The 22,668-nt window shown below is 38.2% G+C and overlaps 1 protein-coding gene across 6 annotated transcripts in view; it reads left to right on the top strand.

The window, feature by feature from the left end:
• LOC128026271 (bifunctional heparan sulfate N-deacetylase/N-sulfotransferase 2) overlaps positions 1-22,668 on the top strand; it is a 105,928-nt gene that overhangs the window by 23,557 nt on the left and 59,703 nt on the right. For 5 of the 6 annotated variants that reach the window (XR_008186384.1, XM_052613190.1, XM_052613189.1 and 2 more), the window contains exon 3: positions 19,172-19,206. The gene's annotated coding sequence lies outside the window, so the exon portion shown is untranslated. Of the gene's footprint in view, positions 1-18,952; positions 18,987-19,171; positions 19,207-22,668 lie in introns of all 6 variants that reach the window. The other variant, XM_052613186.1, reaches the window with a different exon arrangement.

Below are 22,668 nucleotides of genomic sequence, written 5' to 3'. Positions count from 1 at the left end.
GCAGAATGACCGATTAAGCGCTGATATTTTACACTTTCAGATTTCATATATTTTTTCATGTTATGTTTAAACTTTTTTTTCTGATCCACATAGTGTTGTCACAGTACCAAAATTTCAGTATTCGGTACCGATACCAGTGAAAATCTACGGTTCTCGGTACCAATTTCGGTACCAAAGCAAAACACAAAAATATTCTAAGAAAAAAAAAAAAAAAAACTTTAGCACTAAAAATAAAACCAATACCATTATTTATACTTATTTACAATTATGTTTAAAGTTTTTCTACAAGTAATATAACTATGAAAAACAGTAAACAAGTTTCACCCAAATTTAATTTGTCTTTTAATTAATGAAATGTAAACATTTAAATTTTAAACATGGAAAATAATTTTGTGATTTATTTTTATAAATTTTTTTCCACAGTAGTAGAAGTATTGCATACATTCTACTAAATAATAGTAATATCTAGCACAATGGCTTTATGTAAAAAAAAAATATTTTGACGGGCTACTTTTATTTTGACACTGGTTTTACTCAGATGAAATGGTAAAATGCTTGTGAAGTGACTCAGAACAGTTCTGGTGGTGTAGTTTATGTATTTATGTCCTCATTGAGACGGCAGATGCTGAAATGACTGCAAGTGTCACGCGCTTCAGTCTATTTAGTAAACAAACCATTCATTCATTCACACAGAGACACGCAGAACATGCAGGATTCATATTTCAAACAACTTTTGCGGCTTAACATTTAAAGATAATGGTCCATACAGAGATTTGATTTGAGGTATTTGGGTACTCCGTACCACCGGTACTTAAAGAAATCTGGTACCGTCACATTTTCCTTTTTTTAGTACCGACTTGGTACCGAAGTATCGGGTCTTTTGACAACACTAGATCCACAGGAAAGTTATTATTGTAGTACAGTCGATTGACACTAAAAGCGTTTTCACACCTGGCTCATTTAGGAGGTTGTTTTGGATCCTGTGGAAGTGACTAAAAAAACACACTTCAGGAGTCTACACTACGTCCATTTTTTTATACAGTCTATGCATTTAACCCACCCCTTCAAGTCAATTTTTTTGAATTTTTGCAAAAATTACTTAACAGGTTACTTGATTGCCAATATAATTATTAGTGACTACACCCCAACAATATATAATTAAGCAAGTTTTGATTTTGAGTCTGCTTCTGTGTAGTCCGTTTATGCAGGATTAACTTCAAAAGTACACCGCCATGTACTGTACATGAGCAACTTAGAGGGAACATTGATTGATGCCAAATTCGTTACCTTGAAAAAGTAAAAGTAAAAGATTCATCCAGTATGTGTACACGCACACCACTTTTTAACAAAGTAATTTGGCCCACATGTTTTCCCCCACATGGCCCTCAGCCAAAAATGAGTTTGCTACCTCAAGTCTGGATGACATGTCATGATGCGATATATACATTATTGAGAATGTGTCACGATGTATCAAAATACTGATTGTAGCGCAGCCTGCTGATTAGTTGCCTACAGTGCCTCAGTATGGAGGTCACCAAGCTTGAGAGCAAGAGTCCGCAGCCATTTTTATGCTGTTTTCATGCCAAGTCATTTTTCATGTGTGTTTTGGTTCAGGCCCTCTGGCTTTTTACAGCATCTCTGAGGAATTGAGTTTGTGCTCCGCCTCCTCCAGGTTTTTTTTTTCCCCCATATGTTTTCTCTCTCTGCTCCTAACTTGTTTTGTCACTTTGCGTGCTTTGAGTTCAGGTCCAGGAGGTAAGCGCGGCTGTGACTTTGGCTTGCATGTCTTGATGTAGTTAGTGAGGTTTGTGTTTTTTAACTTGCTAACCTCACAGTGACCCTGTGGCGTCCGCTCCAGCTGTAAGAGGTTGTGGCAGCACAGGGCTTTGTGGCTGCATTCCAGCACACTGACATGTCTGCACGCGTAGAGACCGCATTACAAGCGCCTGTCCCCTGCTAAACATTATGGGATGATAACTTAGAGACCATTTTCAGGCAGCTTCAGTGTTTAAATAGGATAAAGGTAATAGATTATGTGTGCAATTTAGTTTTTCTTTTAAAATATGTATTTTTCCTTTCTGGTTCCTTTTGCTATCCAAGTTTAAAGTCGATCAGAAATTTAAATATTTAGCCTTCTAACCTATGGATTTTATTTATATATGTATATATTTGAATAAACTTGACTATACTTAAAACAAGTATTCAAATAAGCATCATATTTGTGTGTGTATATATATATATATATATATATATATATATATATATATATATATATATATGTATATATATATATATATATATATATATATATATATATATATATATATATATATATATATATATATATATACTATTATTATTATTTTTTTACTTTTTGTGTTAAATTCTAATAATTTAATATATATATATATATATATATATATATATATATATATATATATATATGCATTTCGCTGTGAATTTAGAGTAAGGAGTATGTCTGACAAATGTGCATGTGTAGCGTAGGGTTATGTTTATTAGAGATGGGATGACTGTTTGTCTTTTGAACTGTGTTGATGAATTTTTAGAGTTTGAGGTAGTCATAGAATATTCAGAGTTCATAGTTTGTCCTTGGTTTTCTCAAGAGGCAAAAATAATCTAAGAAATGTTAACCTCTAGCATCCAGAGCCTGACCTGTTCATTACCATGACAACAGCTGTGTCACCATGACCACAGTTTTGCCCATTCTCCATCACACTTCCTGAAGTGTGTGTCTGTGAGGGACAGAGGTGGAGCTGATACAAACACTGGACGGATTATAGCAGCTCAGTGTTTAATAGGCTGGCTGCTATCTTGCTAGAGTGACGGGGATGGATTGTTTCACTAGACTGAACTTGCCCCCGTCGAGAAAATGTTTTCTTTTATTGCCATTTGATTTTCCCTCTCTCCATCCCTCCATCTCTCTCTAAAGCTCCTTCATGCTTTCTCCTTCATCAACGTTTTGTATTGTCTTTCACTTCCAGCTATCCGTCTGCAATTATTCTCATCTTCCACTCCTGTCCTGGCTATTAGTTGCTCTTCTGATCCTAACCGATCCTTTTTCCCCCTTTGAATATCAAGGAAGATTCAGGCACATTATAAATAAGTCTCCTAATGTATTGTTAATGGTTATAGATTTTGCTCACTGAATGGGATCTGACTCTGGACAATCTGCCAAGAAGAGCATCTTTTTTAAAGGGGCTAAATATCTTTCTGTTATCGATCTCGGTCCTATACTCCAACTCTTCCCAGACTGCTCCGCACCACTGTCGTCATGCTGTCACTTTCATCCATCCCTCTCCTTGTTGCTCTGTACCTTAATCTTTCCTTTTAGTACACACATACTTTCTCTTACTTGGCTTTTTGCTGTTTTCCGCCACGCTTTCCTGGTCTCAGTGCCACTGTGCTCCAGTCAAGTGCTATTCAGTCCTAAGGAGGCTTCTACACCTTGCCTGCCATCCACTGGGTTTAAGTGGGGTTTAGCGCTCTGACCTGACTCATGATCAGGTCCTTTAGCTCAAACAGCGAAAGCATGGAGAGTAGATGAGCAGATCCTGCACCATGGCTAGAAAAATCCTGCTCATTAATGAATCATGATGAAACTTGGAGGGGTAGAAACAAGGCAAAGAATAATAAATTGGATGGGAGTAGAAAAAGTTGGAGACATTCAGGTCCCTGCAGCTAATGATTAGGTGGTTCCAGGCTGAAGGACGTTTGCTCTCCCCTTTTATTTTTCCAGCCCTCTCCGTTTTTTTTTTTTCAAGGCTCTAATAACACTATGACCTCCTTGCACATTAGCCCCGCTGCCTACTTTAAACCAAAATTGCATTCCGGCATTAAAATGGCTAGTAATTCATGGTTGAATTAGGATGTTCCATAAGGTCGAGGTTCAGAATGGCTCTGCTGGAGGCATCGTAATGCTCGAGCTCGGTGCCATGCTGTTTCCGTGAGGCAGAGTTTCCAGTGTCCTGCCAAGATGCCAAGGATTCACTGTCTCCGAGGCTGGCTGTGAACCAGCAGTAGGGTTTACTGTAAGAGATTATGCAGGAGAAGGTGAAGATGACACTGCTGTCAGCCCATCCTTAAAGACCGTTCCTGTGTCCTTCCACTCGTAACCTCTCTGGCCCTGGCCCAAATGTCACCCGCCTCCCTTCTCACAGTCCTTTTCCATGACCTAATGCAGTATAGATTGTTGAGTAGTGTTTATCTAGCTATCCAAGTCCACAACAGTGATTCAATTCTATGCCAAAGTTGCATAGCATCCTGAACTTGTTGAGCAACAGATGGACTTCGTTTTCATTGGGTTGTGACAGTTAAAGTGCATATTGCAGGTTAGAGGTTATGACCCTGACTCTAATAGTGAAATACGAAGCAGAACAGAACAGTTATACAAAGCAAACTGTAAGAAGTTTAAAGTGCATATTGCAGGTTAGACACTCAGTGAGTCAATATTAAGAAAAAGAATGTGGGGACTAGATTTTGTTTAAAATCTACTTATATTATAGTGTCCGCGCAAAGAGAGGCTGTTCATTCCTTTCACTTCGCATTAATAATAATAATAAAAACAACATCAATACAGAGAGAACATACAAACTCCACACAAATGTTTTTTATTCATAATAAGCTACAGAAAAAGTAAAAAACTGAATCCTTAGGACTAATAGAGAATTTAGCTTTGGTTCCTATTTTAGAATGACTTTTAAAAACTCATTGTAAGTTGTAACCAAGTTACAGTGAAAAATTAAACGAACATCACTTGGCAATGTAAAAAAAAAAATGTATATCTGAGATATTCAGACAAACCAAAGGTGGGCTTTAATGTAGGGCCCTATGAAATGTTTTATTTTTTTCTCAACATATATTTTATTGTTACCAAATTCTGTGTTTTAGCATGACTAATTATTTTAATTCATAAAACAAATTAATTTATTCACTTATGTCAGTGTTGGTGTATTTTTTGAGATGATTCGCAGGTTTCTGGAAGTTTATGTAACGTTGATAGTCTTTTCCTCTCTCTCTTTCTGTGCCTCTCTGTGCTATAATAAAAGCTGGAATGGAGGATACTTAGCAAGAGCTCATATTTGAGACTACTTTTTGTCTCCCTAAGGACATTTCCTTTCTTACTTTTCACAGCTGGAAAAGACATTGTCACTTGTAGTGCTGACTGTGTGTTAAAGATAAGGGCTTCTGAACGACCAAATTAAACCGAGGGGTTTATAGAGAGCATCTCTGCTTGAGTCTTATGGACAGCACTTCCGCTGCGCTGTAAATCTCGTCTTCTGCTTTTTCCTGAGTGTTCAGGGTGGCAGTAGCCTATTGATCAAGAATATATTTATACAAAGGTTGCGAGAGTCACTAAAAACCTTCTTGCAATGATCTTGTGGTTTGTGTAGGCCAGCTTGTAATATGTCTTGGATAAAGAGCATCTGTTAAATAACCTTTAGCCAGTTCCTCTTTGTTAATAAAGGTTTTGTAACTATTGAGAATTTTGTCTTGATTTAAAATTAGATTTTTTTTTTTTCCGTTTTAAAATGCTGACTCGGTCTGGCAATCTTCTGTTTTTTTTTTGTGTGTTTTTATTTTTTTGTAGAGATTGAAGGAATAGGTCACCCAAAAATAACAATCCTGTCATCATTTATTTAACCATATATCGTTCCAAACTTGTTAAAAAAAATATTTAAAAAAAGGAGAAATTTCTCTATGTAATGCAAATGAATGCTGAATTCAGGCTGTCATGCTTTGGGGAAGTCATTGCCTAGTGGTTAGAGAGTTGCTCTTGTAACTGAAAGGTTGTGGGTTCGAGTCTCGTACTGGCAGGGAATATAGGTGGGGGGAGTGAATGTACAGTGCTCTCTCCGCCCTCAGTACCACGACACAGAACCCCCAACTGCTCCCCGGGCGCCCCAGGTGTGTGTGTGTGTGTGTTCACTGCCATGTGTGCGCACTTTGGATGGGTTAAATGCAGAACACTAAGTCAGAGTAGGGGCCAACATACTTGACCACATGTCACTTCACAATTCATACTTTTCATTTAGCAAGCACTTTAATTATTCAAAAGTTATAGGCTTTTGTTATGCTACAAAAAATATAAAACAAATGCTGTTATTTTGAACATTGTATTCATCAAAGAACCCCGAAAAATGTCATTTTTAACACCAGACATGTCACCATTTCTTGAGAGTCTTGAAATAATAATGTGAAAGGGGAATTTCATTCCATTTGTTCATCTCACAATAATGGTCACAGAAAAAACACCAAGAGGTCTGATAATTTCTTGGCATGTTGTTGCTTGTCTTGTTGTGGATTAGGTGAAAGGTTTAAAGTTATTGTGCCTCTCACACTCTTGTTCCACATCCCTCGCTTCCCCTCCTGTCATCCGTGCTCACATCACTTTCTTTATTCCCCTTGCTACTCTGACATGTCTATTCAGCTCACTTTTTCTTTTCCCGGCCCCCGCTTAGGTTCTCCCTCTTACTCCCTCCCCGGTCTAAATCCAGCTGTTGTGTTAATAGTTTTCCTGCCACCTTGAGAGCCAAGTAATGAGATTCCATTTGGAAACCAGACCTTTCGGCTTGAAGAGACGTTTGTGCATTTTTATTTATTCAAATGTTTGTTCCTTTACTTGACTGCCTCTAAGCCCCTTTAGCTTTGCTTTGGCCTATTTTCTTTTTTGACTTTTCTTCTATCAGCCACGTCTTTGTGCCTTTAGTTAGATGCTTTCAATGTCCTCTATCCCCTTCAGTGTCACTCAAGGTTTTTCTGTCCTTCACATGCCTTTTTCTGTTGCTTTTGTTAATCTCATTTAAGTTGAATGCTTACAATTACCTCAAAACATTTAAGTAAAAAACTCATTTTATGTAAAACAATTATTATAAATTATTAATTCAAGCCTAAAAGTATAGATTTTATTTGATTTTATATTTAAGTGCTCTGTATTTACCATACATATGCATGATGCAGTAGTATTTTGTTGAATACAAATACTAGCTCAAAAGACACACCTACTATATGCATAACTTGTAGGCAAATCATGCTGAAGTTCAACATAAAAAAAAAAACCTGTTTTACAGAACTGCTATTATAATAACTTCTGACTTTTTAAAACACTGTTACTGTGTGAACAAGTGTTTCTGAACATATCAAACACACTGGAAGATCATTCATCACTCCTGCAGTACTCACAGAACTTTCATTAGACAACTTTTCATTAGTATAGTGCTTTCATTGAACTGCAATGGTAGTGATGTCTCGCCCAATAACTTCATCTGGAATAAACATAGAGGGTTTAACTTACTAAAACTAGACAAGTGCATTTACTGATGCTAGCAGTTCTGTTAATACACTGAATACTTACAGTTCAAGTCTTGAAGGACCGTGGCTCTTCCTCACATGTACAGCAGTAGAGCATGAAGGGCAACAGTGCGTTTCATGTTCACATCCTGTACATCCTTCAATGACAAAGCAAACATGAACACGTTAAACAAGCTAGCTAACTTTCTTTTATATACAGTGATGGAAGTAGTTTGTGTTGAGAAATGTGGACAAAACTCGTAAATATTTAGAACGTCATGCAGCGTCTCTGAAATCTTGCTGATGCGTGATGCTTTGTCATATGTGAAATTTAGCACAAACCTAGAAAACCACAAACAAACACAAGTCATATTACCAATAATGGATTTAAAAAGAGAAAGACGAGTCTGTCCAGATGTCTGAGGACACATCATACAACTTGCATTTCAACTGAAAAGAAGTTAAAAAGAACATAATGTAAGGTTTACTACAACCTTGCAGATTTCATTCACTCTTAAATCTTGTTAACTTCATGTCTGTTTATTAGCTTTAACATAATCGTGAATAAAGTTACTGTTAGCAGCTTGTTTATTCACATGCATGAATAAAATTATATTTATCAGATGGGTGTACTTAACATAAAACAAACTTACCATTAAAAGGATTGGGTTGACTGAAAAAAACATGGCACTATTATGTCAACATTACACTATAAGCAGTGACAATAATTAGTATTCAGAATTCAACAAAGCACTGGAAACTGCCACGCTTCACTGCAATGTTTAAAACAGTGCATTCCAAGGATTAAACATTTTATTGAGTGTGATATCCTTACAACGTTCAAAAAGCGAAATAAGAAAACTTTTACAAATCTTTTGGTTTATTTTACAGTCGTTCCACAAGTTAACTCCGGTCGCATGAGAGTATCTGCCATGTTGAAAGGATTTTTCTGAAAACATTGATTAGAGCATGTGACGTGTATGACGTCAGTTTATGTCACTCATTTTACCAAAAAATATTTATTAAAATAGCTGTGTTTACTCAGAAATGGTGAGTCACACAAAATGAAAACTATATTCCTTGTTCAGAAAATGTAATTGTTTTAGTCTATCTATGTAACAGACCTTAATTGTAGTGTTCTCAACTTTTAGAAGTTAGTAGTACTCTTCAGGTTTGCAGTTTATGCTTACAATTCACTGATAATTCAGCTGAGATTAACACTAGAGACAGTAAAATGTTTCTTTTCACACAAATTATGATTACATGGCAAATTATCAATTGATTGACACTAGGGCTGCAACTAACGATTATTTTAACTAATGTTTTCGATTAATAGGATTAAAACCCCTATTTTCTTTTTTTAATTTTACGGACAAAAACACACTATTCCACAGTCTGCCCTATGTCCTTAAAACAAATGTGCCAACTGAATGCTATGAAAACATACAGTGCTCAACAATTCATTAGACCACCTGTAATAAGACAAAACACAAATATTTTAGGAATCTGTCAAAAAAAAAAAAAAATCTGAAAATGTTACTGTAGTTTTTGGTCAAATAACAAACTGAAACAACTAAATAGTATTTATTCACATTATAACAAAAATTACATCCTTTGCCCTTGATAACAGCTCACATGCTTGCTGGCATTGTTTATGTACTTTTTAACTAATTGGGACTAATCTGAATGAAAAAAAAAAACACTATAAAGCACTTGACAATTTTTTTCTGCCTTTCACAGATAACAGTAATAATTATAGCATTAAAAATAGATTACAGTTTCTGTAGCTTTACTGTTACTAAAAAGAGTACGCATATTGGAGGTCTAACCAATACAAAAAAGCTAAAGAAATTATTTTGGTAACCACCAATACTGCTAGTTAAGAGCAGCAGTGGCATAAACCTTACAAAATTGGTTAAAAACCTTACATAAATTAGTTTCAATACATTTGTTAATCACTGTAGGCTATATAATGAATATAGTTTAAATCTCTAGATCAAAAATTAAATAGTAAAGATAATAAAGACGAATAAAAGTAATGCTCTGCAGGAGCACGCATCACGTGCAATTTAATCACAGTCAGTCTTCTCTTTCTATCATTTCTTTATTCTGTAAAAGCGTCTGATATTTATATTCAGACAATTACACGCTGCTGTTCCTTCACAGTTCCTACTCTCATAAATTACTCGCACTGTATGTTGACTTTTAAACAAATATAAATGTTAAATAACAGATATTTCAGCACAATTAATGTTTTTGCGCTTGTCTCTCTTGCCTCGCTGTGTTCTGTCTGTTTAACGCATGCCCCTGCAGTGCCTGCGCTCTTTCAATAAGATTTCAACTTAACACATAATGTCAGGGCGTTATAGGCAAAACTGTAAATGTCAAAAATGTGAATTTGTGACAATAACAGAGAAAGATATGACCGTTAACTTAAGTTTTTGCACCGAGGATGCACACAGGTATCAGTAAATGCACCTAGCAGGCAAGCCATTACCCTAATGCATCAGCTTGAAGCTTAAAATCAAGATTTATCATGTTTTGGGCAGCTTGCATCACGCACTTTTCCTGCAGGAGCTCATTTCTGTTTCCTCCAATATTTGTAGATGCATTTTGTCCACTGAAATGCGTTATTCAGTTAAGTGATTTGATGCGACCGACTGCAGTTGTGCGTGCACTGTGGACAGACCTGACTAATCGATAATGATAATCATTGTCGATGATTTTCATTATCAATAAATACGGGTGCATGATAAATATCAGCCAATAATTATTTTTGGGATCTCCCAAATTTGGTGCGGATTTGCCACGCCATTACGAAGATATGGCCATTCAAAGTTTCACTGATTTTCCACAGATTTATCTTTAAAGCATTTCATCCAGGTCACCAATAGCAAACAATACTACACAGAGCCGTTGTTGACTGACAAGCTGCACAAATGCACGTTCATTATCAGCATGGATTAATTTCTGTGCTCCATTGTTTGCTACTGGTGACCTGGATGAAACACTTTAAAGAGAAAGTCTGTGGAAAATCACTGAACCTTCAAATGGCCAAATCTCTGTAACAGCGTGGCGAATCCACACCAAATTTGGGGGATCCCTTCAGCTCGAGGAAACCTCTCAAACACATAATGTCTATAGAGTGATGACGCGTTCACGAGTGACACCAGTCAACACTTTCACTTCAGTAAGGAGGTCTCTTTTTCAGGCAGCATTCAAGCATTGTCTTATTTCACTATTGGTTAGGTTTTCTGTAGGAGCCGCAATACTTAAATCACACATCCATTTAAGATAAAACTGAACACACTTAGCTCTAAATGCTGCACAATGTGCAAAAAGCAACATCATTTTGCAGAAGTCTCACCACATTCCCATATTTCCAATGAGCCTGGATTGCACATTCACATTTTCAAAATGCATTCACAATGATTCAGGAGCAGCAGCATAGATTCAGCAGGATGAGAAATGTTGTGCACCTGTAAATTGGCAAAGCGTAAAAAATCAGTGCTGTTTTAAGAATCAGTATCACAATTCTGAATAGACTGATGAATAGACCACTAACCCGAAGCCTCCTTAGAGGCTCCTCTGGACATAATCCAAAATGAGGCAGTCATGAAAGATGCTAATACCAAGTGAACGTCAGTCTGTTTCAGTTGAATGCTTCTTTTCATGTGGTCATCCGAGATGGATGTTAATACCAGATGTAAACGGGGCCAGAGCCAGTCTCCTGTCTTACGTGTCTGGCTGCATCTGTCTCCCACTCTCCCTCTGCCTGTTTTTGGTCTTCATGTGGAAGCAGGCATTGCCTGCTCGTGCGTGGCCTGAAGATGGAAGTGTAATTTCCTGTGGTAGACAGGCTGGGAACAATTGGTGGGGGGAGGTTGAAGAGAAACAGGCTGTGAACATACTGCCCTACGATAACTGAAAGAGGCAGGCTGCTGTGTGGCTGCTGAGACAAAACCGAAGAGGGAAAAATTTATAGCTAAGCTGCAAACCCCCCCACTAAACTCCTGGCTCTTTCAGGAGGGTTTGTGTTCAGCCAGGCCTGAGAGTCGGACTGTTGTGTTTTCTCAGGCTGAAAGTGGGGAGCGCAAGAGAGGTACATTAGTATTGCCTCATTGCCATTTATTACGCTCCTCTGTTCTTCTGGAGTGCCTTTGTGATTTGGAAATAATTGAGCTCTGATAGAGCAAATGCCAGGACTTTGTGTTTTTGTGTGTCTTATATTCTTTAGTTCCTTGTGCTTGTGTGTTTGTTTGGCTATGTCTACATTAATCCGGATTCAAAATCGGATTATGGTAAATGAAAACGAAATGGCATTTTCATTTTAAAACATCAGAAAACTTTAAATTCGCTTTCTGTGCTTGCGCAAAGCCCCAAAAAAGCTCACTGCAAATGGATGATGCACACAGAACAGACACATTTTTATGCAGTTCTTCTGACAGGATTTAAAAATGTATTTGTGAAAAGAACCCACCTTTCACTGACGCATCCAGGTTGTACACACTCACGATTGTATGTCTGATCTAAAACGTAACTGCCCTCATGTTTTGACGCAAATAGCAATTGCTAGTAAATTTTGCTTTCACCTTTGCAGGACTGTAATATGAAGAGTGTACAAAGTAACACATTTGTAGCAATAGTGTGAAAGTGTGCAATACCAGTATACATACTGATATCTATTGGTATAATATTCATCACATGACTAAAATTACATCATAGTTTTCAAAAGCCTCTGTTTTCACAATCCAGACTACAACTTTGGAGAGCGTTTCCAAAAAGCTTAGTTTTCCTTGACTAAAAACGCTGTCTACGTGTGGACGAAAGGCCAAAACGGAGAGAAAAAGATGCATTATCAAACTAAAACGTATTCGTTCATGTAACATATTCATGTAACATATGATTAGTTATGCATGCATTTGTCGTTTTATTTGTTTAGTTATTCATTTTGTTATTTATTGTGTGTTGGCTCTAGATGGTTTTGTTAGTCATCCTTCCTGTACATTTTTAGGCAGCAAGCCACATCATGAGCAGCATCTGCACGGCCTGATGCTGTTCCGCACTAAACCAGATCACTCTCTTGAAGGATTAAATCCTGTTAGTAGGTGTTGTGTCCATCTGACTGTCCATCATCGCCCACACCCGGAGTCTGTTCCAGACCCTAGAAAACAGTATTCATCCTAACAGAGATGAAACCTCATCAGTGACTGATTGGAAACACTCTTCTTGGGAAGCAACTTTCACAAATAGTGCTCTGCGCAGATTTCTTTTGTAAAATCATTAGTGATATTCCGGAAGTACAAATTACCATTCATTTTCTCCATGGAAGAATTGATTTTGAACCATAAACCTTTAGAAAAGGACCTACTTTGGTTGATGAGGTATTTGCTTTTTTTCTGAAGCTATCAACCACCATTATTTTACCTTTAAAAATATGTAAATAGTTCATGGTAGGAAAACTACATTGCCCACAATTCTTTTCATGAGGTCATCTGAGATGAATGTTAAAACAAATGCAAACTGGTGTTATATATGTGTGTGTGTGTGTGTGTGTTTAAATATATGTTTGTGTATGTATGTATGTATGTATGAACTACATTACCCATAATTCTGCAATCTCTAACAATTTGACTGTCACAAACAAGGGATGTTAGTTTCTGCACACTCCATGAAGAGCTGCAAATGAGGAACGAGATGTTTCCTTAAACGGTAATTTTTTTTGTTTGTTTTGTTTTTTTGCAATAAATGTCAAAAATATTGTTTCTAAATATAATCAGTATCTTAAATCAATAGTTTTATATTTCTCCATTGATTAAAATTTTTCTTATCCAACTTTCAAATACTTTCTTGCTTACTTTTTGTAATGTTATGATTCACCTTGTAGCTGGTTGGTTTGGTTTATGTCTTAACTATGATTAAAGAAGACTCTTTAATAATCCCCATTTACTGCTTTTCATGTTTTGTTTTGTCTTCCTTCAGGTCCCTCTTGTAATACTTTGATTTAGGCTTTTAGAGATTGGAGTTGTAGTTTTGTCAGCTTACCGCCTCTCTTCTATCGATCTATTGGGAAGAACTAACTGTTTTACTCTTTTGTTTTACTCACATGGAGGATCCGGAGTGGATGTGTAAATTAATCCTAGGTGCTACCTCTAATAGAATTATCAACTCCTGATGTTGTGCACGCCATAAATATTCTCCCCACTCGCTGTCTTCCTCTTGTTAGAAAGTGCAAGAGTGTGCACTTCTCCTGCGGTGCACTGTCCAAGTGGCGTTTTGTGTTTATTTTCCCTTTCCTGTTCTGCGGAGGAAGCGTGAGCATTTTTCTTTGCAGGCAGGGGGTGATTGTACACTAGTGTTTGCTTTTCAACTGATTTTTATCTGATGTTGAATGTGTGTGTTTATTTGCTTCAACTGATGATGTGCCACATTGATGTTTCTTTCGTACGTGTACACAGTGAAGCAGGAATTTAATTCAACTAGATTTGCATTCACTGACATGACATTCACATATTAATGTTCTTTAAAGCTGCAGTAGGTAACTTTTGTAGAAATATATTCTTTACATATTTGTTAAACCTGTCATGTCCTGACAGTAGAATATGAGACAGATAATCGGTGAAAAAATCAAGCTCCTCTGGCTCCTCCCAGTGGTCCTATTGCCATTTGCAGTTGCAGACCGCTCCCGGTAAGAAAACAACCAATCAGAGCTGCGGTCCGTAACTTTGTTTGTTCAAGATGTAGAAAAAATTATATAATAAGCAAGTACACCATGAATCCATTTTCCAAACCGTGTTTTTGGCTTGTCCTGAATCACTAGGGTGCACCTATAATAAGTGTTCATATTCAGACTTTTTTAGATTGCTTCGGGGGTACCGCGGCGGAGTAACCCAGTACATTTCTGATTCTTCATAGACATAAACAGAGAGAAGTAGTTCCGGCTACGATGTTCTTCCGCAAGACGCAAGCAGTTCTGTTTATTAACCGCTAGAGCGTCAAAAGTTCCTTACTGCAGCTTTAATAGCAGTGAATTACAAATAATGATTAAGTGGACTTGGACAAAACCTGCTTAATAATAGCCCCGCTTTTTGAGATCCACACAATTCTTCTACATTGCCGGCAGCCATATCACCCTGGAGCCCAAGACTGGTTGCCCACTGAAGCTAAGCAGGGCTGAGCCTGGTCAGTACCTGGATGGGAGACCTCCTGAGAAAACTAGGTTGCTGCTGGAAGAGGTGTTAGTGAGGCCAGCAGGGGGTGCTCACCCTGTGGTCTGTGTGGGTCCTGGCGCCCCAGTGAAGGGGACACTATACTGTCAACAAGCACCGTCCTTCGGATGAGACGTTAAACCGAGGTCCTGACTCTCTGTGGTCATGAAAAATCCCAGTATGTCTTTCGAAAAGAGAAGAGGTGTGACCTCGGCATCCTGGCTCAATTCGCCCATTGGCCTCTGACCATCATGGCCTCCTAACAATCCCCATATCTGCTGATTGGCTTCATCACTCTGTCTCCTATCTACCAGTAAGCTGGTGTGTGGTGGGTGTTCTGGCGCAATATGGCTGCCGTCGCATCATCCAGGTGGATGCTGCACACTGGTGGTGGATGAGGAGATACCCCTGACTATGTAAGCGCTTTGAGTGTCTATAAAAGCGCTATATAAATGAAAGGAATTATTATTATTAATAATTATTATTTATTGAAAATGCATTGCTGTTAGGGGAATGTCATAAACCCATTGGTGGTTGTGCATCTCGCTAGGTCTTTCATGCTCTAAGGTATATAATACCAGATCTCACCATCCTGTATCAAAGCCTCTGTCCCACATTTGCCTTTTAATCTTCATTGGATCTGCATAGGATGTTTGTATAGTCCTGACACAATTCTATGAAGCCTGCGGGCCACGGCAATCAATCATGAAGATCTCCCTCTTGTTATTAGTGTGGGACCGCAGAGACTTTTGCCTTTTTATCAGATAAACAGGCCTGAGATCCATCTTATGCCCAAATGTGCCTATTCATCAGCCAGCACAGTTGCATACTTGAACAAAGGGGCTCATTTGCAGTCAAGACAATTTATTTATCTTTTTGCAAATTCAGACATGTATAAACATGCTTTTCTTTTTTATATACTCATTTGTTCAACACTGATGCAGCAAACGTTCTTCCGTCACAAAGCTCTTGAGAATGGTGCAAGTGGAGAAATCCTCATATTGAATGTGTGCATAGATTCTCACACAAAAATCAGCGTGTCCCACTTGCACTAACCACTTTCAATTATAGATATCAAATCTCAGCTGGCCCTCCAATCATGAGTGGAAGGATCCATCTTATTCACTGTATTCTCCTGCCATGCAACGGAGATCAGGAAAAGCTGAACGTAGGAGAAATACAGAGAGACATGCAGGTATATTTGACCTTGCATATGAAAGCAACATCTTAAACCATCAGCCTGTCTCCAGACTGCATGTTCTTCTGTTCCCTCCATGGATGGTCCACCCAAATTTAAATGTCATTAACTCACCCTCAATTTGTTCCAAACCTCTATGACCTTCTATCTTCTGTTACAAAGTCTCTGTTCTCCATACACAAACCCAGAGATGGGTTATAATGAAAGGCTTGTTCCTTTAGATGAGATGCACACACAAGCTGCTTGTGTGAGTTTTAGAAGCAGTGAATGATCAATGGTCTGTGTCGGTGGAATAGATCCCACAGTAGAGAAGAATATTCCATTGCTGATTCCATGTGCATTAACTCAGGAAAAGCCAGCACTTCCCCTCCACGTGAGATTCACAGGTCAAGGTAAGGCTCATATCTCGCCTGTCAGCTGAAGAATGGCAGCAACAGGGGTGAAAGAAAATGCACACACAAATACAGATAGAAGCAGAGGTGCAGAACACTCTGTACCAGAAGATAAATGGATTGTTTTGTTGCGCTTCCTCCCCTCTCCGTTTGGTCTTGGCCGTAGATTGTTGCTGTTCTGTTGGAGATACTTGTGCATAAGAGATATACAAAGAGAGAAAGCATGTCTGTGAGTGACCTTTAGTGGTTTGGGTTCCATTGGGGGCAGATTAATTACTCTGTAGCATTAGCATGAAGGGCCCTGTGCTTGTCAGCTCGCAAATGTCACTTCATGAACTTCAGCCTCTCTGATTAGAAGTGAATGTACTTGCTTAATAAGAGATGCACTCTTTTTTTTTTTTTTTTTGTGGAATGTTTTCCCTCCCATGGCCTCCGTTAACTTGTCCCTTCAATACTCTTGAATGGTGACTTAAATGGATAAAATTGCCTCTGTAGGGGATTGAAGGATACAGCTCTGCAAGATTTGCCATCGATGTGTGCAATGAGATGATTACTCAATCTCAATGTACTCAAAAAACAGTGGCCAATTTGTAATTGGGACAGTGGAATATTGTGCAGTATTTAGTCTAGCATTTAATTTGATTAAGGATTGCAATTTTAAATTGTGAATTAAATCTAGGGAACTTGCAGCATTCTGTACTCTGTACACTGTTTGGAGAGGATTTGTGAGCATACTCGCAGGACACTTTCTTCGAACGCAGCTGATAGGATGAAGTAAAACTTAATGTAGGAGCCTTGAAACTCCTTTTTAAAGGGTTAGCTCACCCTCCTAAAAAGCAAATGGCTCTTAACTCACACTCATGTCATTTCAAACTAATTTGTTTATCTTTGAAACACAAATTAAGATATTTCTAATAAAATCCGAGAGATTCCTGTCCCTCCATTGATAGTCCATTGCACCACAACTTTGACCACTCAAAAAGTGCATAAACACATTGTCAAACTAATCCTTGTAGGGATGTAAAATATAGATGAATTCCATTATCCATTGTCGTTTAAATTTAACGATCAATTAGTCTTACACCGTGTCTACATCAGACACATCACATTGGGTCATAACAAATACAGGCTGTCTACTCTGGACGCAATAAAAATGACTATTGCAGATCATTTGTACTTTCTGTCAGTATGTGATCAGTAGAACTAGGCATCAGTTTACTGTCGTAGCACCGCAAACAGTGTAGAGAGATTTTGTTTATAATTATTTGTATGGGTTTATATTAACTTGATGGATTATTAACGGAAGGCTATTTCTTTTAAGGTGAACTGTCTCCTTTAAGGTTTAACTAGGGCTGTCAAATTAGAAATCAAACTTCAAACATTAGTTGAATTGAAATACAAATGGCACGTTTGATTGCGAAAACTGTGCTTTCGAATTGAAAGATGTTTGGAAAGCACTGATAGTACAGCTGTATTGAAATACTGAAAAAAATGCCAGTTAAAGGCATGCATTTACAGTGTTCTTAGGAAAAATAGTTCTAACATTAAAAATGATCTAATCATCATTGCCTAGTCAATAAAGTTGCAATGTATTTTTGAATTTGCCTGCAGTATGTTTCCTGTATTCTTCATTGAGAGTGATAAGCAGTCAACTGTAAATGCAAGCTCTTTCTGCCAAACTAACAGCTGAAACTTACTTTGATTAAACCTTATTGCTCACACCTACTTGTTTTTCTCTGCCAAAGTTTCTGTCTGTATCTCTTGAGATTGGTCAGGTGCAGGGGTATGTGAGAGAGAGAGGAGCTCTGGAGAGTCAGTGTAGAAATGCTGGACTCAGTCTTGTGTAACTCTTCTCTGCTGTGCTGATATGCTACATATTGCACTGGTAAAATCCCATTATGATGGACTACTAATCCTCACCTGCTGGCAGACTGCTTACTATCACACTCGCTTGCTCGGTCTCTGTCTTTTTCTTGCTCTCTTCCATTCTTGCAGTATCCCCAAGTGGGAGACTCTGGTTTACAACAGGATTATAAACACCATCCACTGTGAAATCCGTCAAGTGGAGTTGTTAGTGTTGCTGCTGGTGTGTTAATTGGCAGATCGATCACATGGGTAGTGGGAGGTGCAAACAAGATTGAAAGTGACAAATCTGAGAACTACAGAAAAACCTTGTGAGATATGTTTCTTTATCTAGAGCAGCAGATCTCATCTGTAAATATGACCATGGACTCCTCTTTCAGTGGTGTTTTTTTAACGTGTAAGAATGAAGTTACATGGAAAAAGGGTGTGCAATCCTGTGTGCATGCATAAATAGGTGCATAACATAAATGAATGATTTATAGCTGAAGCCAATAGCATTGCATTATTTATGTACAGTGTCGAGCAGCTGGTCGGCTCATCCGTCAGGATTGATGTTTGACATGCAGGGTTGGGATGCAAAAGCCCAAAGTATTGAGGCTCAGGGGGTTAAATGCCAAGGACCAGCGGCCCCCTGATCCCTCAAGTTCCTGCCCCAGAATTCCCCTCACTAGGAAATCTCATGCAGGCTCGAGCAATAGAGCGCTGCTCCTTTCCTGAAAATAAAGCTCCATGCATGAGGATCCAGAATGATGTGTTGGTGTTACCCTAGACTGAGTTTCACATTTCTGGTTCCTCATGGGGAAAATTACGATGACTCTGTACTCATAAAGAAGATGAGCCTTTATATGCTGAATTTTCATCTAATTAATTTTGACCTGAATATATAAACTTTATTGTAAATGTTACAGCTTTCCTAAGCCCTGATCTCTGTGTTTATATGTGATATATTGTGCTTAAGAAGTCGTGTATTGTCTTTTTTCCAGTCGCTTGGTCCAAGGAATACAGGGCGAAGGCAGGGTGGGTAGATGTAGACCTGAACAACAGGGGTTCAATTTGTGGAGCTTCGAGCTGCATCAGTAATGATCTCTCTCTCTCTCTCTCTCTCTCTCTCTCTCTCTCTCTCTCTCTCTCTCTCTCTCTCTCTCTCTCTCTCTCTCTCTCTCTCTCTCTCTCTCTCTCTCTCTCTCTCTCTCTCTGTGCAGGTTTTTGGCACTGCTGATGGACTCCGTCCAGTAAGGTAAGCTGTAGATGCATCTGTAACCATGTGACTTCATGTGTTTGTTATCAGATTAACTGGATTTGCTTCGTATGATCTTAACCTTTAAATAAAATATTTAGAGGCTCAATTGCTTGAAATTAGTTTTGTAGACTAATATAAATTTTGTATATGCTAGGAATGCATTAAACATTGGTTATATAACTATATTGGGCTATGCTTAATTTTACGGATTATTTTTTTCCACGTTTCTTTGAGAAGAAAGCATTTATTTCAAATAGAAATCTTGTGTAACAATTTCTTTACTGTCACCTTTTATCATTGTAAAGCATCATTGCTAAGTTAAAGTAGAATGATAGGTGTTTGATTACATGCAATTATAAACACATACGGTCCCACTTTATATTAGGTGGCCTTAACTACTATGTACTTACATAAAAAAATAAGTACAATGTACTTATTGTGTTCATATTGTATTGTAAAACACTTTTGCTGCTATTGAGGTGGGATGGGGTAAGGTTAGGGAGAGGGTTGGAGGTATGGGCAAGTTTAAGGGTGGGTTAAGGTGTAAAGTATGGGTCAACTGTGTAATTATTAATGTAATTACAGAAATTTAATACATATGTAATTACATGACTATTTTTTAAATATAAGTACAATGTAAAAACATGTATGTACACAATAAGTACATTGTACTAAATTATTAATTAAAATGTAAGTACATAGTAGTTAAGGCCACTTAATATAAAGTGGGTCCACACATACTACCATTTTACTTTTAGAAAAATATATTTAACAAAATATATATATATATACCGTTATATCTTCTTTCCCCTATTCTAAATTTTTTTTTTACTTTTGCAATAATCTTGCTCACTTAAAGTTAAACACTGTTAAATTTCATCTTTAACAAATCTCATAATTAATATTACATTTAATATTGAATGCAATGTTGTGATGCATAAATGTACTTGTATAATTTATTTTTATGATTATTTAAAGAATATCATTTTAATATTAACCATTTATTGGATATCAGTCTTAACATGAAAATTATCAACCACAATTTTTATTCTGGTGCATCCTTATTGAATGCGTTTCTTAAAGAAAAGAACAGGTTGTGACTATTTGGCACATTAATTCATTCAGAACTTGAGAGAGAACAGGTTTTGTCATTCCAACACTGATGACTTTGACTGCATTGAAAATAGAGATAGAAAAGCTCTTATATAATACAGGCATACAATGTAAAACAGACAGACAGTGAGCTATGGTAGTGGGAGGAGTAATCAAAACAGTGGAACAGCCATTTATATCAAAGGAGCGCCATGGGATCCTTTGATACGTTCTTGCTAAAGCAGAATAAACTCTGGTCCCTTTGATACCTTCATGCAGTAGCAGCACAAACTCTTCCAATTGCTCCCAGGCTGAATAAACATCACATCTTCATTTTTTTGCCGCTTTGAGGTGGTTTCATTTGTTCAGGCAACGTCTTGTCTCTATAGTCAGAGTTGGAAGTCTCTGCATTATAGTAGAGCACAGGATTCAGGTAGAGATTGTTTAAATTCCTTCTGTTTATATGTTGAAACTGTCGATGACCAAATTTCTCTCTTCAACCCCTCTCCACCTTTCCTCCTGTCCTTTCTCTTCTCATCCTCTTCCATCTACATCTGACACCGCTCTTGCCCTGCTGAGGATGTCTGCTGTCTCCATCTGCCAGTCTTGTTTCTTTACAGGAGAGGATGTTATTGAAAAAGACATTTGTAAAGAAGGCCACATCGAATGTTTAGCTTATTACTTTTGGTCTACAAGCGCTCTCTCTTTTTCTCTCTAAAGTAGCTTCTAATGTGGCTGTGTAATTTATGGTAGGTTCGGGCAGAGCTGTTTAATGCCTCCTCTGCCCTCAGCAGCCTACTTGAGTGCCTGCAGAGATTCATCTGTGAGGAGCATCTAAATATGAAACAAATGAAATGCAGCCACAGGAAAAATAATGTCAGGACTGATGGTTAATGCGATTTACTCAGTCAGCAGACCTGTACGTTTCCTCCAACGGTCCCTCGCTCAGTCATTTGCTCGCTTGCTAACCGTGGGACAGGTCTTGTGTTTTAAACGGCATCCCAGATGGGTGGCGAGTGTGAGTGCAGGTTGAAGACTGCGGCTGGTAATTGCGGAGCTGCAAATATATTTCTGTAATATAAGCTAAAGTGCTTTTAATGTAGTTTGATCCACATGCTCACTCACAGGTTGAAGTGTGACCTGCACTTCGTGGCGACTCTATCTTTTGTGTTTACACAAAATGCAGGGTCTCACCCCTCCCCTCTCCTTGTAGCCTCCAGCCCTATGCCTCACACCTCAACCAGAAGCCATGGGTCATGTTCGCTCAAGAGCTCTGACTCTGTCGCACCAGATCAGCTGTCAGCGAATGAAGATCTTCCTCATGTCTTGGTCCTACATTCATGACCGTGTACTTCTATTGTCTACTTATGGCAGTGTGCTAATAAGCAAACCTCATAAATGGGCTCTTTTCCCAGCAGGCTAATTTGTCCCTAATGGCTTAACTGGATTAGCCGGTTCCCCATGCGGGCTGATCAGAGTTCATAATGCTGATCACCTTCATTGATCCGATTGATCAGGCCTCTGCTGAGAGTGCTGAAGAAAAAGCCACTGTGCTGTTTCTTTTCCTAACGTGTCCTAAGGGGATGCAGGCACAGAATGCTGCTTTGCACATATGGGCCACCTGAGGATACATGCAAGGAATTGGGGTGAATGAAGGGGAAAGGAGCGAAACTGAAGGCTGGATTGAGACAGATGGAGTGAAACTGAACCTGAGACTGTCTGGTTATTGATGGGCACTTCCTGTCATCAGTATTGGTCTCTTGTCGTCTTTAACCAACATACGGCCCAGTTACTAATCAACTGAGATGAACTGCAAGCACACAATCAGTCCCCCATTGACCGGGCAATCGCTCGTGAAATTTGTTTTCAAAAAATATAAATACGCTAATCAGTGAATCTTGTAGAAGACAGCTGTTTGGGTTCTACATTTCGGATTCTGCCATCGTTCTTGCTTTTTCAAAGTTTACTTAAAGTCCTTTCTAGATTCTCTGCTAATTTTGCCAATGAAGTGAGTTTTTTAGGAGCTGGGATACAATCCAAATGAGACCTTTTCCCCCTCAATGTGTTTTTATTTTTTTTCATCCCAACACCATTCTAAAATATGAAACTTGCTCTCTTTGATGAGGCACTTGGCGATTAAATCTCCTGTCTGCCCTGATTGATTAATTGGTGTTGTTAAATAGCTCCTTTGGTAATTGCTTTTCTGTATTGCTTCCAAGCTAAAGCAGTCTTTCGTGGTCCCTTACGGCCAGAGCAGCTCTATCTTTTCTGTTTGGTGTGGTTATTAGCGTGCCGTGTTACATCACTGGGACTGTGCCAGAGCTGACATCACTCAGCTGTGCCCTAATGGAAAAGGTTGGCTCTGTT

This window comes from Carassius gibelio, chromosome A13 (assembly GCF_023724105.1).
Source record: "Carassius gibelio isolate Cgi1373 ecotype wild population from Czech Republic chromosome A13, carGib1.2-hapl.c, whole genome shotgun sequence".
In the NCBI taxonomy this organism is placed as follows: Eukaryota; Metazoa; Chordata; class Actinopteri; order Cypriniformes; family Cyprinidae; genus Carassius; species Carassius gibelio.
This window is presented reverse-complemented; position numbering and strand designations above follow the sequence as displayed.